Raw genomic sequence first — 20,051 nt, 5'->3', positions numbered from 1 at the left:
AGGTGTTATCACACTAACGGTACGAAGTCGTAGGACTGGGAAGAATTTATGGAAAAGTTAGCAGAATTGTCGTAGCAGCTGTATGATGTGGAAGTTTGTAGGGTAAGACGAACTTCTAATTAGTGAGTATTCGACTTTTGAAGTTATGGAACCGAAGCGTGTGACTAAATTGTGTTAAGTGTACCTAACCCAGAATGATAGAATAAGTAATGACTTGGTTCTGGGAAATACTCAACCTCGAGGAGTAGTTAGCGATGAGTGTGTTTTAGGTTCTGGCACATGTTGTATTTGGACGGATGCCGAGAAGGGATTATTGCTACTAAAAGAACAAGTGTAGTAGAGAAATGGAACTAAGTGGATAGTGGACTTAGTGTAATTCAGAGGATTTCAAGAAGTGTGTGAGCGGTTGAGACCATAGTAGGGATGACAACGGGTAGGGTCGGGTGCGGGTTTCACACTACCCAAACCCGCACCCGAAACCGCCACTCGAACCCGAACCCTAACCCAAAGGCTATTCGGGTGGCAAAATGACACCCACACCCACACCCGTTGGGTTTGGGTTTATTTCACCCAAACCCGAACCCGCAGCAAAAAAAACAAAAAAAATTCAGCAGCAACATTGAAATTTGAAACACATGAATTCCATCAAGATCTCTAAAAAAATTACAATTAAAATTAAGGTCTTAACATAGTCTCCAAGGAAATTCAATCATAAGCATCTTAAATTTTACAATTAAAATTAAAGTTTACAATGAAATTACAACTTTCCAACAGCAACAAAGTAACATAGTCTCCGAGGAAATTCAATCACAAGCATTCCATAAGCAAGCTCTTTCAAGTAGACATCCCATTCCCTATTGAATAATTAGTTGGCAATATCTAACTGTAGCTTCATTATATGGGCTCTAATTGGTAATTGAAATTTTCTAATTGGTTAATTAACCAAACAACTTTACATTGTTAGACTTTTCACTACTAAAAAACCATATACTACTGTCTAAAATACCATATACTACTATCAGCATCAAAACTAGTTTAACAAAAGTCAACTTGAATTGAGGAAAACTTAAAAAGTAAATATTATTTAACATTCCATTATTCTCAGCAACCCATAGCCAACTCTTAGCACACATCAAAATCTCTCCAGTAGTCCAGTTAAGTTGGCAAACGTTAAATAGTTTGACAAAGTTTTGCTGCACTCTGTTGCAATTTTCAATGTTTCCAGTGTACATGTAGCTGATATAATTGCATTTGTTGAAGCTATAGCTGGTATGATGTTCTTCACAACACCCTATTAAAACAATTAATAGCTTAGAAAAAAGGAAAATGTAATTTATTATCATGTGAAAACAACAAGTGGCACAAACATTGAACAAAATTTTAAGAATTCGTCATTGTACATCTTACAGAAAAATGGAATTTTACCTGGGAGAACTAGCATCCCAAATAGTGAAACTTGTAACTTATTGATGGGCCAAAAATGTATATATTGAAGATGTAAGAAATTCATTATGAAACAGAAGTTACCTCGTCATAGACCCATTTCTTCTTAGGGTTATCACAGTCAAAAGGTACTCCATGATGAACCTATACATCAGACATTGTTTTAAAGAAATGCATTGTTAGAAAATAAAACAATAGATGAAACAATACTTTAATGTGTGTGTATTACTATCCATACAATGTAAAAACAACATATACATGATAACACCACACGTAATTGAAACAAAACCACCTTTCCTCAAAACAATAAATCAAATGAACCATATGAAGACAAGTACTTGTAACAATTGTAAACTATAATAACACAACACATGCCTAGAAAAATACAAGCAACATTATTGATGTAACTCCGAGCCTCAATTGAATCAAGACCAAGTGCAATAATACTAAAATCATTTTAAAACTCAATATCCTTATGCTCAATCCTGCAAAAATGTGGCACAATATCCACACCACTAATTCTTTCCATTACACGCTTGGCAGCTACCTCATCTTTTGGTTTTCCAACATCCTCAAGTCTACAAACAAACCAAGAATTACACAAATCAAACACTCACGTATCACAAAAAAAACTTTAAAACACAAGAAACTAAGCAAAAGGGGTTTGCCTAAACAAAAATTGGCGATTAAGATTAGTAACTTCAATGAGATCCATATCAATAACCTTGAGGTTTGTAAAACCAGTTAAGGCTAAATCTTTCAACAATTCCCAACCTAACCCACCTGCTCCAACCACCAACACTTTGGCGAAAGTTTTAAGATCATCTCTCAACTATATCAACAACAACAGAGGAAAAATCTTGAAATTCACAAGATGAAACACGAAAAGAAAACCCTGAGAGTGGAGAGTACCTTTGTGCCAGGTTCGAACCTTGGACGACGAGATTGCCGGGTTGGAGAAGGAGTTTATCGAGGTCCCTTTACTGACTTGGTTGTTGGATCTGCATTGAGGTATCTGCCATGGAAAGTGTGGTTTGAGTTGTGAAATTCAAAACCCCACGAAAGGAAGATGAATCTGGTTGTTGACTGTTGCTCGCTTCGTTGATGATGATGTTGAATCTGCCGTTTCAGAAAGTAAGAAGGCAATGTAGAAGAGTGAAGCGAAGTCAATCTAGTAGAAACCCTAATTTGTTACACTTATATATATAAGGGCAATTGTGTAATTTCAGGTCTAAGCGAGTGTGGTTTTGGGTTTCGGGTGCGGGTTTCACACTACCCAAACCCGCACCCGAAATATCGGGTGGCACCCGAACCCAAACTCAAACCCAGTCAATTTGGGTTTTCACTCGTTGACTCGGGTTCGGGTGTGGGTGGGCCCCACGGGTTTGAGTTTGCTTGCCATCCCTAGATCATAGTAGTGCAATGAATAAAAGAAGAACTGGATAAGTCGGTAGTAGGTATGGGTAGACTACTTGTACGATAGTGTTTGCGTGGGGATATCTTCCTTAGAGAAACTCGAAGAGGCAATGATGTGTTTGTCTCAGTCTCTCAAGGATCCACCATATTCTAGAGAGATACAGTTGATGAACCAGCTTAGAAAAGATTTTGTGGTCAATAGGTGGTCAGATTGGTCATGGGTCAACAATTGACTTTGTGTGAGGATCTTGGATATCAAGACTGATGTTGCTGAATTGTACACCTTTGTGGATTATGGTGGCCGTTATTTTGTCTAAGATTGAAGGAAGGATCGAAGTAAGAAGTTTTGTTGAACGAAGAAGGTATACTTGGAACAAGTCAATTTGAACATATGGGAATTTGAAGTTAGGACCAAGGGAGTCAACATGCATCTGTGTACTCCGTATAGACCTATGTGGGAGTAAGTCTGAAGCATCGTCATTGGAGAGGAACGTCGCAGCGTGACTTTTTGGAATGGCAGTACTTCAAGAAACCAAGGGATAAGAAGTGGAAAATCAGTGACATATGTCGAGAAAGGATGAGCTTGGCAAACGTTGAGGATGAGGAATATCCAACCATAGTGGATTGTTAGTAATTTGGAAGCTATAAAGACTCCATGCGAAGAAGGGTCGGGGATCTTGGAAGGATCAATTACCATGTATATCAAGACGGTGTATCAGATGGGATGTGTTGCGTGAGGATTAAGGTTTCCAGTCAGGATTGTTACGACCCAAATGTGTTGACGCGTTATGTTTCCTTGGATGGGACAACCTTCAGATGGAATCGTGAGGTTTATCATAAGGATGGATGTAAGGAACATTTCATCCTCCCGTTTAAAGAAGGCGTGAGGAACTTGTTGCCGTGGTGATTGGAAGGAATTTGAGGGTAAATTCTATTTAAGGGGGGATAATGTAACATCCCTATTTGTCTAAGTATGACTATATTTATATATATATATATATATATATATATATATATATATAAGAAGAATTAATGGATTAATTTAAATTAAGTATGTATTTATATATTAAGAGTTGTCAAGAGAAAATAAATGGAATGGTTAGAATGTCTCTAATAGCACAAATGGTAACTAAAGAATGGGTGAAATTAAAGGAACTTAGTTAGAATTGGACTAGATGGCAAACTTGTAAATATTACTTGATTAAAGGGCATTTTGGATATGAAGAGAAAGCATGGCATAAAAAGGGTTGTTTGGCTTGTGAGAAATCAGATTTGGAAGAAGAATGAAGATCTTAGAGGCAAGAGGGGAAAAGAAGTACTCATGTTCATGTCATCTCCAAGACCCATTTTCGCACTTATGGAACATCCCTCACTAAATAGGTAATAACTTTTTGCTCATAACTCCGATTTAAGAAATTATTGAATTTTTGCTCATAAGTTTTGTATTGAAGGAGAAAAACGCGATTGAAGTTCAGAAATTCTTGTTGGAAATGGGTCAAAGTGTGGTTACGGGTTTGACAATGTTTGAGGTAGAATTTTGGCCGAAATGGGAGTTCTAATGCAGCATGTATATCATCCAAGTCTCCATTTAAGCAAGGTGAGTTCCATTAGTTAAATACTTGGGTAGGAGTGAGATTAATTGCATGATGAATGGTTTAGTGAGATGATGCTTGCTATGTGCTAGTGTTTGAGTTATGCGGAACTCTTGTCATTGCATGTTTGAATTAATTGATGGAAATATGTTCTAATGATGCCAAAATATGTTGTTGGGATTATTAATACATGTTGGGACTTGACCTATAATGTTGGTGTTTACATGTAAAGATAAGGGTTTGAGTGAATTAATTTCAAAATCCTCTTTAAGCATGAACGAATGGAATCATAAGTGTGGTAACTGAAATCATATGCTATTTTGGTGTTGTTATGGTGAGGAATTATATATGCCATGATAGGAGACTTAGGATATGGTTAGGATACAACTTGGGACTGTTTTCATGCAAGAAATATGAATTTTTTGGCTCTGCTTCAGGTTCCAATCGATTGCAGCAGGATGCAAATCGATTGTTGCCTGACGGAAAAAGTGACTTTTATTATTTCGGCCATAACTTGAGTTCTATAACTCGAAATGGAGCACGTTCGAAAGCGTGGAAAAGTTCTTTTAACGATCTTTGTGAATATGCTTAGATATCATGCTTTTAGTTCATACATGAAATATGGTAAGTGTATTTCTAATACATGTATTATGTTCGGAATTGCATGATTTGTTTCCCCCGAGTGCAGTCTCGTTCCGTAACGCAAATTGGACGCATCTTATGTCCTATATGATTCTAATATATGATATGGATTGTGGAACATCATATTATGATCATTTAAGCTACTCATGTGTAAGTATACTTGAGAAACACCTTATGTGAATGTGATATGACATGATCATTGTTGATGCCCGTTTATTCTGATTAAACGTTCAAAGATGATTGATTGTTTGTGGCTTGATGCTATGTTGTGAAATGATCATTTGTTTTCCATTTGTTCTAGTTAAATATTTGGATATGATTGTGATGCATGCTTGAATCGAACCAGACTTACTACTAGGTGTAAATCACGTATGACCCTGGTTGTGTGATTAATGGGTCTTCCTTGGCTTTATGATCAATGGGCTCATACTGTAGAGATGTGATTTTGAGGGTCTTAAAAGGTGTTTACCACTTGCCATTAACATATTAGCATTATAGGAATATTGTACACGCCTGACTATCATTGCGATGTGCTGAGAGGGTCCTGATTATGGCATTTTCTCCACTGGGTAAAACATCTGCGTGCTTGGTGTGGTGAGGTTGTGATGCCATGTATGCTACATCACTTCGGATTAACTCATTTCTAGTGGTGCCATGTAGGCAATACCACTAGGCTTTCACTTGGTGGGGTTGTGTAGTCACTACGGTGTATTTGCACAAGTAGTTAACACATTTGTGTATGGGTGATTGATGGGGTTGTGACGCAACTTAGGCAAGATCGCAATGGGTAAACTCATCACGGATGGAATTCTATGTAGGAATGGTTTGTTTCATCTAGGGACATTAACGTGCTTCTGGATTCCTCGTACACGGGTACGAGTCTGCATACTTGTTTGTGATCGGTTGTGTGCTTGTTTATTGTTATCTCATTGGTTAGTCAAGGGACTTCCAATGGTGATATTACCTCTTGTTGTGTGTTTGTACCAGACTGGGAGGAAAACAACGGATCCACGGTGGATCCGTTTATTTGCATGCAACCTGTAGAACCGAGTGAACCCATAAGATAGGGGAACTCACTAGATTTAGTAATCTCACCCCAATCCTCTTATTATTTTTCAGGAACAGGTTAGATGTAGAAGAATTACTAGATGGTCCTTATTGAAGACGGTGGACGAGCAGATGGCAGGATGACCTCATCAGATGACGTCTTTTTGTTGTGCGGTGTTATGGACAAGTGTATTGTATACATTTTGAACAGGAGTTGATTTATATATGATTTTATTTCCTTGTCTTTTCCGCTTATGTATGTTTCTTGTATCAATTTTTAGCATCACTACATATTAGTCTAGACATATATGTATGAGGTGTTACAGTTGGTACCAGTAACTGTGTATGTGATAGATAGGATCACGGAGGGGCCACCGCAAGGATGCGTAAGATCCAAAGTGACTCGAGCTGAAGTGGTAGAAGCCGGTTAAGTATAGTGAATGTTGGGATTGTCTGGCGTAAGAGGAGCATTTGACACGAAATAATTGACAACCCAACTATCATAGTAAGGTTTGAGACAACTGGGAGTTCCAATATTTCAATTAGACGAAGTGGACCGTCTCGGAATCCCTGTAGTAGTGGAAGAAATTCACGAAGCGCTTGAGTAGGAATGTAGTAAGGGAATTCTGCGATGGAGCTGAGCTTGAATTAGTTAGGGTTTCGCTACGCGATCATGGTGTCAGTGATAAAGAAGACTAGAGAACCGATAAGATGGAAGACTTTTGGGAGTTTGGACAGAGAAGACTAAAGCTAATAGCATTCCTATTCTTCCAACATTCATCTAAAGTTTTAGTAAAAGCTATTTTTATCAACTTTGACTTCCAACTATTTACCTTTACCCTGGTGTATGAGTCATTTGATTTCATTATGACAGTCTCCATGGTCGTGTTAGTTAAATATTGAGGAATAAATTTAACTTATACAAAAATACTGAAGAATTTACAAAAAAAAATAAAATTCTCTTGGAATACTAAAAAAACAACTAAGAAGATACTCATATATCTACAATTTAAGATTGAAAAAAATCAATATCTTACAAAGAATAGTGTCCTTCTAATAATTCATTAAAGTTATAATTTTGTCTTAAAATAACTGACTTATTTATAAATAAGGTTAAATATATAATAACCCTTGCAATATAGGCGAGATTCGGTTTACCCCCTCTAAAAAATATTGGATCCCCCTTTGAAATGTTAAAATTCTACGTCTTTTGCTTCCTATGGGCACAAATCACCCCTATAATATTATTTTTTTTATGGAAAATGCTAACCAGTGCCCTCAGGGCAATGGTTAAGAGTTTAAAAATAGTAAATTTATCTCGGTAATCTGCGTATTTAATGCCTCGAAAATTGAAATGTTAAATTTTCTATAAAATATTTTCTTTTTTTGGAATGCTTAACCATTGCCCTGAGGGCACTGGTTAGCAAGACCCTTTTTTTATATACCCCTTCAAATTCAGTGTTCAAATTGTACGCTTGGGGAGAAATTAAAAAAAAAAATACAAGGAGAAATCCAAAAAAACCAATATTACAGGGGGGGTAAAACAAAACTCGCCTACATTGAAGCAGGTATCGTATGTTTGACCCTCATATTATGAAGACTCTTTTTAAACATTATCTATATAACTCACTCTATATTAGGTGATATTCATGTGAAATCTCCCACTCTATATATACATTCTATTTTTAATGTTTGAGGTTATTTTTCTAAGATTTGAGACTCTCTTCAACTTCTACAAATAAAAGAAAATAATGAAAAAATAGTTTTCATAATAGAGCTCTTGTTGAAGGTACAACATTCATAGGTGTAGCGTACTAAAATATTAGATTTTTCTATAGTATTTAATATTTTAAATGGTGATATATTAAAGAAAAATGTTAATATTTATACACAAGTTTAATATTTTTTATTAAAAATAATTGTTTTAAAAATATATTAGTATTTATTTTACAAATCCGTGTTAGCAAAACCTTTTAAAACAAACAATTAATTTCACAAAGTTAGAAACGTGAAATAGTTTGTCATGCTTTTCTAACTTAACTTATCATTGTAAATTTAATTACAAGAATCGAGAAATAATATTTGTAATAGTTCAAAGATATAGATAATGTAAAATAGAAAATACTTATTTTATCAATATTAAAGAATAACAAACATTGAATTTTCTCCTTATTTTTCCATCCATATTAGTGAGGCTCATATGGTGCAAATTTGTATTTTAATGCAATAAAACAAACAAAATATTAAAAGAGGTATACAAGAATATTCAAATTTATATAGGTTTTTTTGCAATAAGAAGTAAAAATTTTGCCACCTCAATGTGATCCCGAAGCTTTTTCAAAGAAGCCTCTACTTTAAGAAGTTCCTCCATACCAAGATCATGAGGGATAAAGGTAACATTACCTTTGTCCATTTTTTTCATCTTTTTTTTCTCAACCATCATCTCTTTGATCGCACACTTAATTTGTTTGTTGAGCTTGATAATTTTTCCATTTTCAAAAGATTCAAGATTATTTCTTGATAGTTCATTGTCAAATTCTAGACCTTTCTGAAGGTACTCATCAACTACAACATCAAAAGATGGAGAATCAAAAGCAAATGGATTACCAGCAGGGGAGAATCCAAACACAATCACTCTAGCACCATAAAAAAAATAACTCACATGCTTTCTAGAAAAAATCCATTTTTCTTTTAGAAAATATGACACTCTTTTTACTTGCCAATTCTACTTTTTTTTTTTTTGCAAAAATCTTGATTCTTTAATCCTACCTTTTTAAATTATCAAAATTATTTGTTGGTAAAATTTTTGGAAGATATATAAACATATTATAAGAATGTTATGCTTTGCCTTAAAGTTAATAAATAAATTTATAGTAAAAGCTCATAGTATTCCTATTCTTCCAACATTCATCTAAAGTTTCAGTAAAAGTTATTCTTATCAACTTTAACTTTCAACTATTTATCTTTACTCTGGTACATGAGCCATTTGATTTCATTGTGCAGTCTCCATTGTCGTGTTAGTTAAGTAAGATATTTGAATTAATTTAATGATTTAAATATTGATGAATAAATTTAACTTATACAAAAATATTGAAGAATTTAAAAAAAAAAAAACTCATGGTATACTAAAAAACAACTAAGAGAGATACTCATATACCTCTTGTTTAAATTTGAAAAAAAAAAATCAATACCTTACAAAGATTAATGTCCTTTTATTAATTCATTAAATTTATAATTTTATGTTAAAATAATTGACATATTTATAAATAGGGATAAATATACAATATCCTCTGCAATATAGGCGAGATTCGATTTACCCCCTTGTAAAAAAAAAATTCCCTTTTGAAATGTTGAAATTTTATGTCTTTTGTCCTATAAGTGCACAAATTACCCCTATAATATTATTATTTTTATTTATCCCTCCAAATTTAGTGTTCAAATTGTACGTTTATGGGGAATTAAAAAAAATTACAGGGTGAAATAAAAAAAAATTATTACACACGATAAAGCAAAACTCGCCTAGAGGGAAATATCTTAAATTTAACCCTTATAAATATATGTTGTCTCATAATAAAAACAAAAATGTATTTAACTTAATCTCAATCCAATATTAGTTACTATTATTTTTCAATGATATTGATTCATTGATATTACTAAAACTACTGTCACAATAACATATTTTATAATAAATGAAAATTATAAATGTATATAATAACAATACAATTATAAAAATATTATTATCTTTTCTCTATTTAACAATGAAACAATAAACATAAAATCTAATCGACACACAAAAATAAAGTTCTCGGGATCGAATCCAAGACACCACAAAAAAGTCAAGTCTGACATTATTAACATTGTTCATTGAAATAGATATCGCGTATAGGGTTATATTTCTTTCTTGTATAAAATTATACGTTGGGATAAAATGAGATAATATTTTTAATTAATAGAAAGAATTAACTGTAGGAATAGTTTTTTTTTTCAATTTTTTTTTTGAATTAAAAGAGACTTTTATTAATTCAAAAAACAAACTATACAAGGCGATCGCTTGGATCTAGCCCAAAAAAGACAAATCAAAATCAAGAACTCTTATAGCATTAATCTAGCTACATAATCTCTTAGCTTGAAATTGTTCCAGGCTCTATAGACTGTGGTGTTTATAATTTTCTCATCAATGTTTGTATTATTCACAATCTTTCCAAAGCTAATGTTGTTTCTATGCTGCCAGGATTCGTATAGTGTTTTTGCAATCGCCATTCTTAACAGAGTGGCTCTTTTTCCCTTTCCTTTGCAATTCTGGATTAGCCAATTCACCTCTGCATTCCAATCTTCAGGTTCATGGTTAACTTGCAGCCATCTGAGTATTTTCCTCCAAATCTGCTTCATCTTGTCACACTCAAAGAACAAGTGTTGGACTATTTCAGCACTGGGGCAGAAGTTGCACATGTTGTTTTCCATAAAACCCAGCTTGTGGAGTCTCCCTTTAGTCGCGAGCCTTTCGTGACACGTGAGCCAAGGGATAACAATGGCCTTTGGCCTAGCACCATGGTGATACATCAGATTTCTCCAGCTAACCTTTTGCTCAATATTCAAATCATATGCCAAACCTGCATGTTATTCACACTGTCTCTGTACTTTAAAATTGCTTTCAAGATCCAAGAGCAGCTTATTCTAATCTTCACATCCATAATTTTGTCTTTATTCAGGTAATAGGCATGAACCCAACGAACCCAAAGACTGTCGGCTTTATAGCTTATGTTCTAGAGCAGCTTAGATAATGTAGCTTAATTCCAGATTTGCAGAGAAATTAAATTCATTCCACCATTGCATTTCGGCATGCAGACTTTATCCCATGAGATTGGTGATTTTCTGCTTATTTCCTTTCCACCTGCCCACATAAAACTACGACAAATCGCATCTATTTTGTTGATCACATGCTTAGGGAGGGGAAAGCATTGCATCCAATAGTTGGTGACTACAAACATGATGCTCTTCAGTAATTGAATTCTACCTGCATAGCTTAATAGTCGAGCACTCCAATAGGTTATCCTCCCAACTATTTTTTCCACCAAACCTGTATAATGATGACAGTTCAGTTTCCTTGTTGTGATAGGGACTCCTAAGTATCAAAATGGGAAGGGCTCTTCAGAAAAACCTGTTAAGAGTTTTATCTCCTTCTTGGTGTTCTCATCCATACTGCCAAAATATATCTTACATTTACTAGCATTCATCTTTAACCCAGTAGCCGCTGAAAAACTATGGAAAGTCTTCATCATGATATCCACAGAAATAATGTCTCCTCGAGTAAATAAGAGTAAATCATCAAAAAATCTAAGGTTTGTGATGTTTACCTTCTCACACTGGGAGTGGTAGTTGTAGTCTGGATTTTTCTGCATTTTGTGAAAATATCAGTTCAAATACTCCATAACTAGAACAAAGAGAAGAGGGGAAATGGGATCCCCCTGTCTAAGCCCACGTTTAAATGGCATGGCAGAAGTTAACTCTCCATTGATCTGAAAACGATAGGATACAGTTGAAACCGTTGTAATGATCCAATTAGTGAATTGTTTAGGGATGCCCACTTCATTAAGAATGCATTCGAGAGCTTTCCAATCAACCGTGTCATAGGCTTTTTGTAAGTTTATCTGCATCACACATCTTGGGTTCCCCTCTTTCCTAGAGTATCCTTTAATAAGCTCAAAGCCAGGAGGATGTGGTTGTGGATGTTTTGCCCTAGTACAAACTGTCATACCCCAAAATTTACCCGATGTATTTTGCATTTGTCAATTTATTAAAGGCGTTAAAAATTAGGAGCCATAGGGTTTAGTATACTTATTATTAAACTCGATCTCTTATAAAATGCCCTTATAAATTGATTAAAATAAAATGGAGACGTGTTGCAGGGGGAGGCCGAAAAAAAAGAGAACAAGGATTGTTCATATATCTTTAAAGAGGCCAAGTGCTAACGGGCTAACCTTTTTTCCAAGTTTGTACGTATATCATACACAAGACTGGATCTTTATCACTGGTTGCTCTTAAAAGAAGAAGATTCCAAGGTGAAGGAAGAGGAAATTGTCGTTGTTCCGTTGAAGTACCGCCGCCGCCCATGAATCACGTATCTCCATCGAAGAAGGAGCCACGATGCTACACCATTTCGGATTCACGCACAGCCACATCGCGCAATTGGAATCCATGGAAGAGGGAAGAAGATTCCGGCCCAGCTGCCATCATGACCTGGCCGAGAATCCTGCACGGCTTGGATCTGCGACGCCGACGAAATCCATGACCTCCGCAGCTCAGCCGCTAACGCCGGCACCACCCCCAAGCCTTCGCGAAACCACCGCGTCGAAATCACAATTTTCTACTTCAGGATTGATTGTGGTCCGATTCGTAACTGAACAGGTGGTCCATGGCTGAAGATTTGATCTGAGGAAGGAAGATGACGGACTTCAACGTGCATCTTGTTTTGTTTTGACAATTTGTTTTTCATATATTATGTTAATCGATTAGTTTATTAACAACTAACAGCATTTGGTTGAGTGGTGTAGGGCGCGTCTGGTATCCCAGGGGGTCCAGGGTTTGATCCCTGGCCCCTTCAACATTTTTTCAATGAATTTCCTTCTTTTGATCCTGTGCGCACATGTCCATCAGGAGTACTATACGCTCTCAATCTCTACCTCAGGATCTCCACCAATCCAGATCCAAGGATCCAGGACATGCACATCTATGGTAGACCATCATAAGCCAGCAACACAGGATCTGCCAGGTTCTTTTATATATATTATTTTTATTTTTATTATTTAATTATTTAAATTAGGATTAGCATATAAAATAATTTATTTAAATTAGGATTAGCATATAAATTAGGGTTATGTCTATGATTAGGGTTAGGATTTTTCCCGAGTCTTTCGATTATTCGATTTAATCCATTTTAATTATTAAATCACAAAAACCCTAAAAAAGGTTATACGCATTAGGGTTCGCCCAATCCCATTGGCCACTTGGCCGAAGTTTTTAGGATTTAATTTGTTACTCGTTCCGACTAAACCTATTGGTCGCAATGATTTACAATCGATTAATTTAATTAATCAAATCCAATAATAAAAACATCAATTCTAACTTCCCCTTTAACAGATAAATGATGGATGAATATCTATTTCATCCCGCCTTCGAATTAGTCGACTCTCTATGTCGTACTGATCAAATATCTGAATAAAGCAAGAAAATATAAAATTAAAACACATTCAATTTGCTGCCCGCGATGATCGAATCTATCGATCTAAGTAACCAGCAATGCCTCATTAATCCGTTAGCTATACTGATCAAATCTATTGATCATCGCAACTAACGGTGACATATTAAATCAGGGTTGTACGTCCAAACATTCAAAACACATTAAACCATGATACTATGGATTTTCATCCTTTTCAATCAGGCAACTCAAAATGCCTTTCAAATCACAACTTCTAAAACTACGATAGGCCATTCAAAAAGCCTTAAAACCATATCATATCAAATTCAAAGGCGTACAACCATGTGCCCGAACTACGTTGACTCTGATTCTCCCTAAGGAGATACGTAGGCACTTGGATAACCAAAGCGAGTCCCCTTCCCTAAAATCTCATTTTTCCCCTATTCACTTCCTTAGCTATAAACCTCAATATTTAGCCATTAACCTTTACTGTGAACATAAAACCTTAGGAAAGGGTTGAGGGTGCCTAACACCTTCCCTCAACCTGATTATAATAACTTACCCCGATCTCTAAACTGCGTAGGGTTTCCTATTCGCCCTTCAGAATAGGTGGCGACTCTAAAAGCTTAATTTTTAGGGCAGGTTGCTACAGCTGGCGACTCTGCTGGGGATAACTAAAAATGGTGAATTATTATGCTCCTATAGGTTTTGGCAGGGTTTAGGGTTTGGCGAATCAATTTAGGGTTTGGCGAATTTTTTAGGGTTTGGCTAATTTGCCAAAATTAGGGTTTCGGATTAGGGTTGATGGTTTACTGTAAATATTTAAATTTTATTTATTTATTTACTTGCGATTTATTTGTTTACTTGCAATTTCATTTATTCACCGCAATTTAATTAAATATTTGTTTATTTGAATATTTATTGTTTTATCGCATTTTTGGGATATATAAACTGCTGTTAAACCTAAGCGTGGGAATTATATTTAAGACCAGAGGGGAATTACATCGCCTACGAGTCTTATTACAATTTCACTCAGAGTGGGTTGAATATCTGGAAATGTCTGATACGAGGCTTGACCTTGTTGAGGGCTGGACTTGGTATTTGGCTGATCTCTCTGGGAACCTACCCCTAAAACTCGAACCTCATGGATAAAATGAGTTGTTCTAAAATCCAAAGAGACAAAAAGTCTCGGCGGCTACGAACGACCCCATGAGACCATCTAGAACATTCCAATGGGAAGGGTAGGCACCCTAAGCCGTTACGTCGAACCTATGAACCTAGGGCTTATGTGCTTATGTGTTTATTATATATGTGCAATTTATATACTGCAAATGCCTTGCATTTTAATTTTTGCAGGTATCCCTACGTGTTCCCTAGCCTGTAGGGACTCTAATTCCAAGACCATGTCCTTCCCACGAAGGGCATCCACATTTATGCACGTTGATTGGCCTCCCGATGGCCATGAGACCTAGTGACTGTCATGAACGGTCACTCCGCGCCTGTATCTACGCACTCCCTAGCCTGTAGGGACTTTCCTTATATATCCTAGTATTCTTACAACTACGTGTCCTTCCCACGAAGGACATCCTCGTTTACGCACGTCAATTGGCCTCTCGATGGCCATGCGATCTAGTGAATGTCTTGAACAGTCACTCCGTGCCTACGTCTACGCATTCCCTAGCCGGTAGGGATTACTTTTCTAAAGAGAATCACGTCCCTCATACGAAGGACAACTTCATTAGCATGCGTTCGATTGGCCTCTCGATGGCTATGAGATCTAGTGACTGTCCTGAACGGTCACTCCATGCTTGTTTCTGCGCACCCTCTAACTTGTAGGGTTTGGATTCCCATCTCTACGTCTTTCATCCCTAGCCTGTAGGGATTTCCTTTCATCCGATATCGTCCTTATATAGGTTGTGTTCCGCATAGAGAACCTTCCCACGAGGGACAACTTCATTAGTACACGTTGATTGGCCTCTCGATGGCCATGAGACTTGGTGACTGTCTTGAACGGTCACCAGCCGCTACCTTCCACATACTCCCTAATTTAAGGGATTTCCATTGGCGTGTCATAGCATCTATCTTGCAAATATTTCACTAGGGTCTAATGTCGCCTCTAAGGCTATCCCTAGGATTATACGTCGTACGTCTGCATTGCATACACGGTGTTATAATACAAGGAGTCTCTCGCATACACATGCGTTCGCATTTTCATGCATTCATTCATACATTTACATTCGCATCTTCGCCCGCATCCATACTTTCTGTGCTAGCCGATTTCCCGAGACTAATAGAGAAAAATCAAAGGATCATAAACTACGGAGAAAGGAGGATAAAATATCAAGAATGATCTGGGTCTTACTAAAAAAAAGGGGATGCATGTCGCCATGCTAGTCGCATGTCCATGCCTTGTCGTAATGGGATTGTAAATACAACTGAGGTCATCGCCGAGCAAGGATTAGTTCAACAAAAGAGTTTCCTCATAGATAGACACAAGGGGTGTCTAGTCATAAGGGGGTTCATTTATGAACATAGCAAAACTTACGTGGACGCTCTACGATAACCTGGGGGCAAGGATTAGTCCAACTGGGGCAATACCCTGAACAAAGACGCATAACCACGATGGAGGAAAGGCGATGTATGTTAACACCGTGCCAAGGGCAAAAGGGTCATAGGCTATCTTTATCAATCTACAAACCCTGAAGGTTGCAATGGTGTGATACTATCCTTAGGAAAAGCAAAAGAGGTTCAGTCAAAGGAAACTCATGAAGTTCCGATACGACGAAAACCCACAGCTAACGATTTGTTCCCAACAAGTTTGACATGTCCAAGGAGAACTCGAGGTTACCCCTCACTTCTACAAGTTCATCAACTAAGGAGTAAAACAAGGTCAATGGATCTACAAATGAGGTTGTCCCTAGGATCAATAGTGTAGCGCTAAAAAATACTCAAGGTGCTTACACACTCGAAATAGAACAGAGTCGCCACCGATCTTTATTTGTTCCAAAAAGGAAAGGGAAAATATCGAATAAAACCCATGAATAAAACAAATGGATAAGATGGTCATCGCAACCAAATTAGGGTTCGGGAGTCGGTTAAGCAAGGGGAAGGTATTAGCACCCCTCACCTCCATCGTACTCGATGGGACCCATTTAGCTAGTTTTATGAATGAGTGTTTGCGTGATGTTTGCGTTCTTTAATTTATTAATCAATAAAAGAGAAAAGAAAAAGGATTTTATTTTTTATTATTGTGAAGGAAAAGGAAAGATTTTTTTTTATTATTATGCTCGCCAAGACATTTGTATCTTGTGCCTACGTATTCCCTCGTGCAATGGGAAAGTCAGAGCGATCGTAGTTCGAATTAAGAACCACGAAAAGTTTGTTGGTTGATTTTAGCGAGAGGTACTCGATCGCTTTCAAATGGAAATACTACGCGCACATGGATATGACATCACTACAAGAATGGATAACTAAATCAAGATAAGACATGATTTTGGCCATCATCGCATTCGAGTGGAAGATATTCGATCTTCACATGTGGAAGTATGTTCGTATTGAAATTGAATAAGTGTCTCGTTTATGAAAAGAGATTTAAAAGCCATAAGGCAAAAATGTTTGAATGAAATTGAAGTTGTGTTTTAAAGGGACGTTTAGCAAAGGATTGAGCATAGGTGTTCACCTAGCGCGTCTTTACCCAAGGTATTGAACAGGAGCTAGCCCCATTTTCACTTGTTGTCCAAATTAATTAATTTTGGTTCAAAAGATCAAGGTATTCAAGAGGTGTGCACTTCTTGTCACAAGATCTTCCGGTTTGATTAATGTTTTAGATTCAAAAGATCAAGGTATTCAAGAGGTGTTCACCCCTTGTCACTTAACCTTTTGGTTTGGTTAAAAAAGGTTTGATTCAAAGGATCAAGGTATTCAAGAGGTGTGCACTTCTTGTCACAAGATCACTTTGATTAATTAAAGAGTTTTGGTTCAAGAAAATCAAGGTATTCAAGAGGTGTGCACTTCTTGTCACTTGATTTCTTTGATTTGATTAAGAAAGTTTTTTATTGTTTGATTCAAAGGATCGAAGGTATTCAAGAGGTGTGCACTTCTTGTCACTTGATCACTTTGATTTTATTAATGTGTTCTAATTTCAAAAGATCAGGGTATTCAAGAGGTGTTCACCCCTTGTCACAAGATCTTTCGATTTTATTAAAGAAAGGTTTAAAAAAAGGAAGTGTTAGTCCAAAAGAATCGAGGTATTCAAGAGGTGTACACTTCTTGTCACCCGATTTTTCGGTATGGTTTAGAGAATTTTTGAAGGAAACTCGACGTTGGATCGAGAATTTGTTTGACGGACTTGGCGTTGGACCAAGTTTTTATTGATTTTTGGATTGAGATTAATCTAAAGTTTTTGGTATTTTTTAATATTAAGAGAAACATAAAATCAAATTATAAAACAAATGGCATGTTTTTGTATTTTAACATATATAAGAAAATGAAAACAATTAGTAAAATAACATAGAAACAAATTATAATAAAATAAAGTCAATTGGGCTTAAAAATAGTAAAATGGGGGTGTGCTGAAAAGAAATGGGGCGCTGAGCCTGAGTTGCAGAAAGGCCCAAGATGGTTGACAATAAAACAAAAAAACGATGGACCTGGGCCGGGTCAGGTTGACCCAGGATCCACGCCAACTTCTAAACACATAGCGGGTCGAAAACCCTAAAGAGCAAAAACGGCTCTCTTCTCTGAGAAAGAAAAAAACACGTTCTCTTCCTCTCAATTTCGCACCTTGATGCTGAGCAAACAAGCCATAGCGACAACACAACATCTCTCCGTCTCTCTCGTTTCGCACAGACAACAACAACAAACATCTCTTCGTCTCTCTCGTTTCGCTCTCATCTTCCACCTATGTTATTCTTACGGTGAACAAACGACCACAGCACAGAATATATGGTTTCTTCATCTTTCTCGCTGCGACAGCAATATAAAATCTCTCCTCTGCGTCTCTCGATTTCTCTCAATCAATTCGTGTTCTCTAGATCTCACTTGTTCTCCCTACTCATGTTTTTCTCGCGGTGGCTCGATCCTCTCTCAGTTCACGACAACACGAAAACAATTAACAGCTACAATCAAACCCAAACAAAACCCTAACCCCCAAAACGATTAACAGATGCAATCTAAGTATGAACACTATCAGGATATCAATAAAAACAATCAAACAGACGTGGAATCCAAGGTCATCATCAAATAGAGGTTCAAAGGTTACCAATCAGAAGCTCTCCGATGAAGCTTCACCAAGGTAAGTATCGAAGAACTCTCTGATACTACTATGCGTCCATATTCTCCTTCTTTTCTTGCTTTCAATCTTCTCTTAATCAATTCTTCTTCTCCATCTCTGATTTGCTGGCTCTGCGAATCCGCTTTTGCTTGAGCTTTGTTGTATATGTTGCTGATTGTTTACATGTTTATTGTTATTGTTTGGGGTGAGTGCGATTTGTTGAGTGTGTATGATATTGATTTAGCAGAGCTGTATGGAAGGTGACTGGGAGATTAGGTTTTGGTTTTGATTTCTCTAATATTCGATTTTTTGGATTATGAACAATGAACAAATCTCTGGTTTTTTTGGAAAGTGATGATTTAGGGTTTTCTGTGGTGGCTGCCGAATCTCCCCCCCTGTTATGAGGTTGTTGGGTCGTTTAATAGGTGAATTGCAATGAGTTTTGGGGGGAAATTGTGGTGAATTTCGAACACTTTCAGTATGCTGATTTTAGCTTTTTTTGATGCAGGTAATTGTATGACTATTTTTGAGCAATTCTTGGACTTGTTTGGCAGGTCTTTGGTGGAGCAGCAAATTGCAATTTTTGTTGTTTTATGCATGTTTGGACCAGAGTGTAGCAGAGTGGTCAAGAAGTGGAGCAGCAAATAGGTTTTGGACTGGTGTATTTGGAGCTTTGTTATTTTTTACGTGATGCAGATTTGGACAGATTTTTGTGTTCAGCAAAGTCTTGGGTAAGGCTTGAACTTGGGCCTTATGAATTTAGGTTCATGTAACAGCTTGTGCAATTATTTGTAACCTTTCAAAGACCATTTCAAATGTCCATTTCAAATGATTAAGAACTTTAGCAAAAGTCTTGTAATTCTTGTAATTTTCAAATGAACTTTGAATAAAGCTTTTATCTTTTTGTAAGATATAATTGCAATTGAATACAATTTGTTCTTGAAATGTTCAAAATGGAATTAAAATGTGACCTTTCTTTTTCTTGTAAGATGTAAAGCTATTGGAAATTGAATGGAGAGTGGAACCTTGTGATTTGAAATGGCTTCATGTTTAGATTCATGGACCTTGTATTTAGATGACAAGTATCTTTTATAACTTAAAGAAATTATCTTATAAGTTAACCTATAATATTGTCAAAAAACATACAAACTTTGTCTCTCGAATTCTTGAATCAAACATTTGCCTTTCTTTTGCGAAATTGACACTTAATCTTGAATTCTCGAACGCAAAGAAGCACGACCTCACCCTAAACCAATGATCATGACCAAAATGATTCTTGAATTCATAAACTGAATCAACATATTGATGAAATAGAAAAACCCTGATTTCTTTCCACTAGAACCAACACTTGAATCACGCTTAATTGATATACCCAGCTTAAACCATGCAAAAAAAACCTGATTTTGTACAAATGTCAATTGTTTGAACTCATGTCTTAGTGAGT

General features: G+C 36.4%; 1 pseudogene; it reads right to left on the bottom strand.

Moving 5' to 3' along the window:
• Positions 1-1,132: 1,132 nt before the first annotated feature.
• On the bottom strand, positions 1,133-2,465 carry LOC131615226 (NEDD8-activating enzyme E1 catalytic subunit-like; annotated as a pseudogene).
• Between the last annotated feature and the right edge of the window lie 17,586 nt (positions 2,466-20,051).

This window comes from Vicia villosa, linkage group LG6 (assembly GCF_029867415.1).
Source record: "Vicia villosa cultivar HV-30 ecotype Madison, WI linkage group LG6, Vvil1.0, whole genome shotgun sequence".
NCBI lineage: Eukaryota > Viridiplantae > Streptophyta > Magnoliopsida > Fabales > Fabaceae > Vicia > Vicia villosa.
This window is presented reverse-complemented; position numbering and strand designations above follow the sequence as displayed.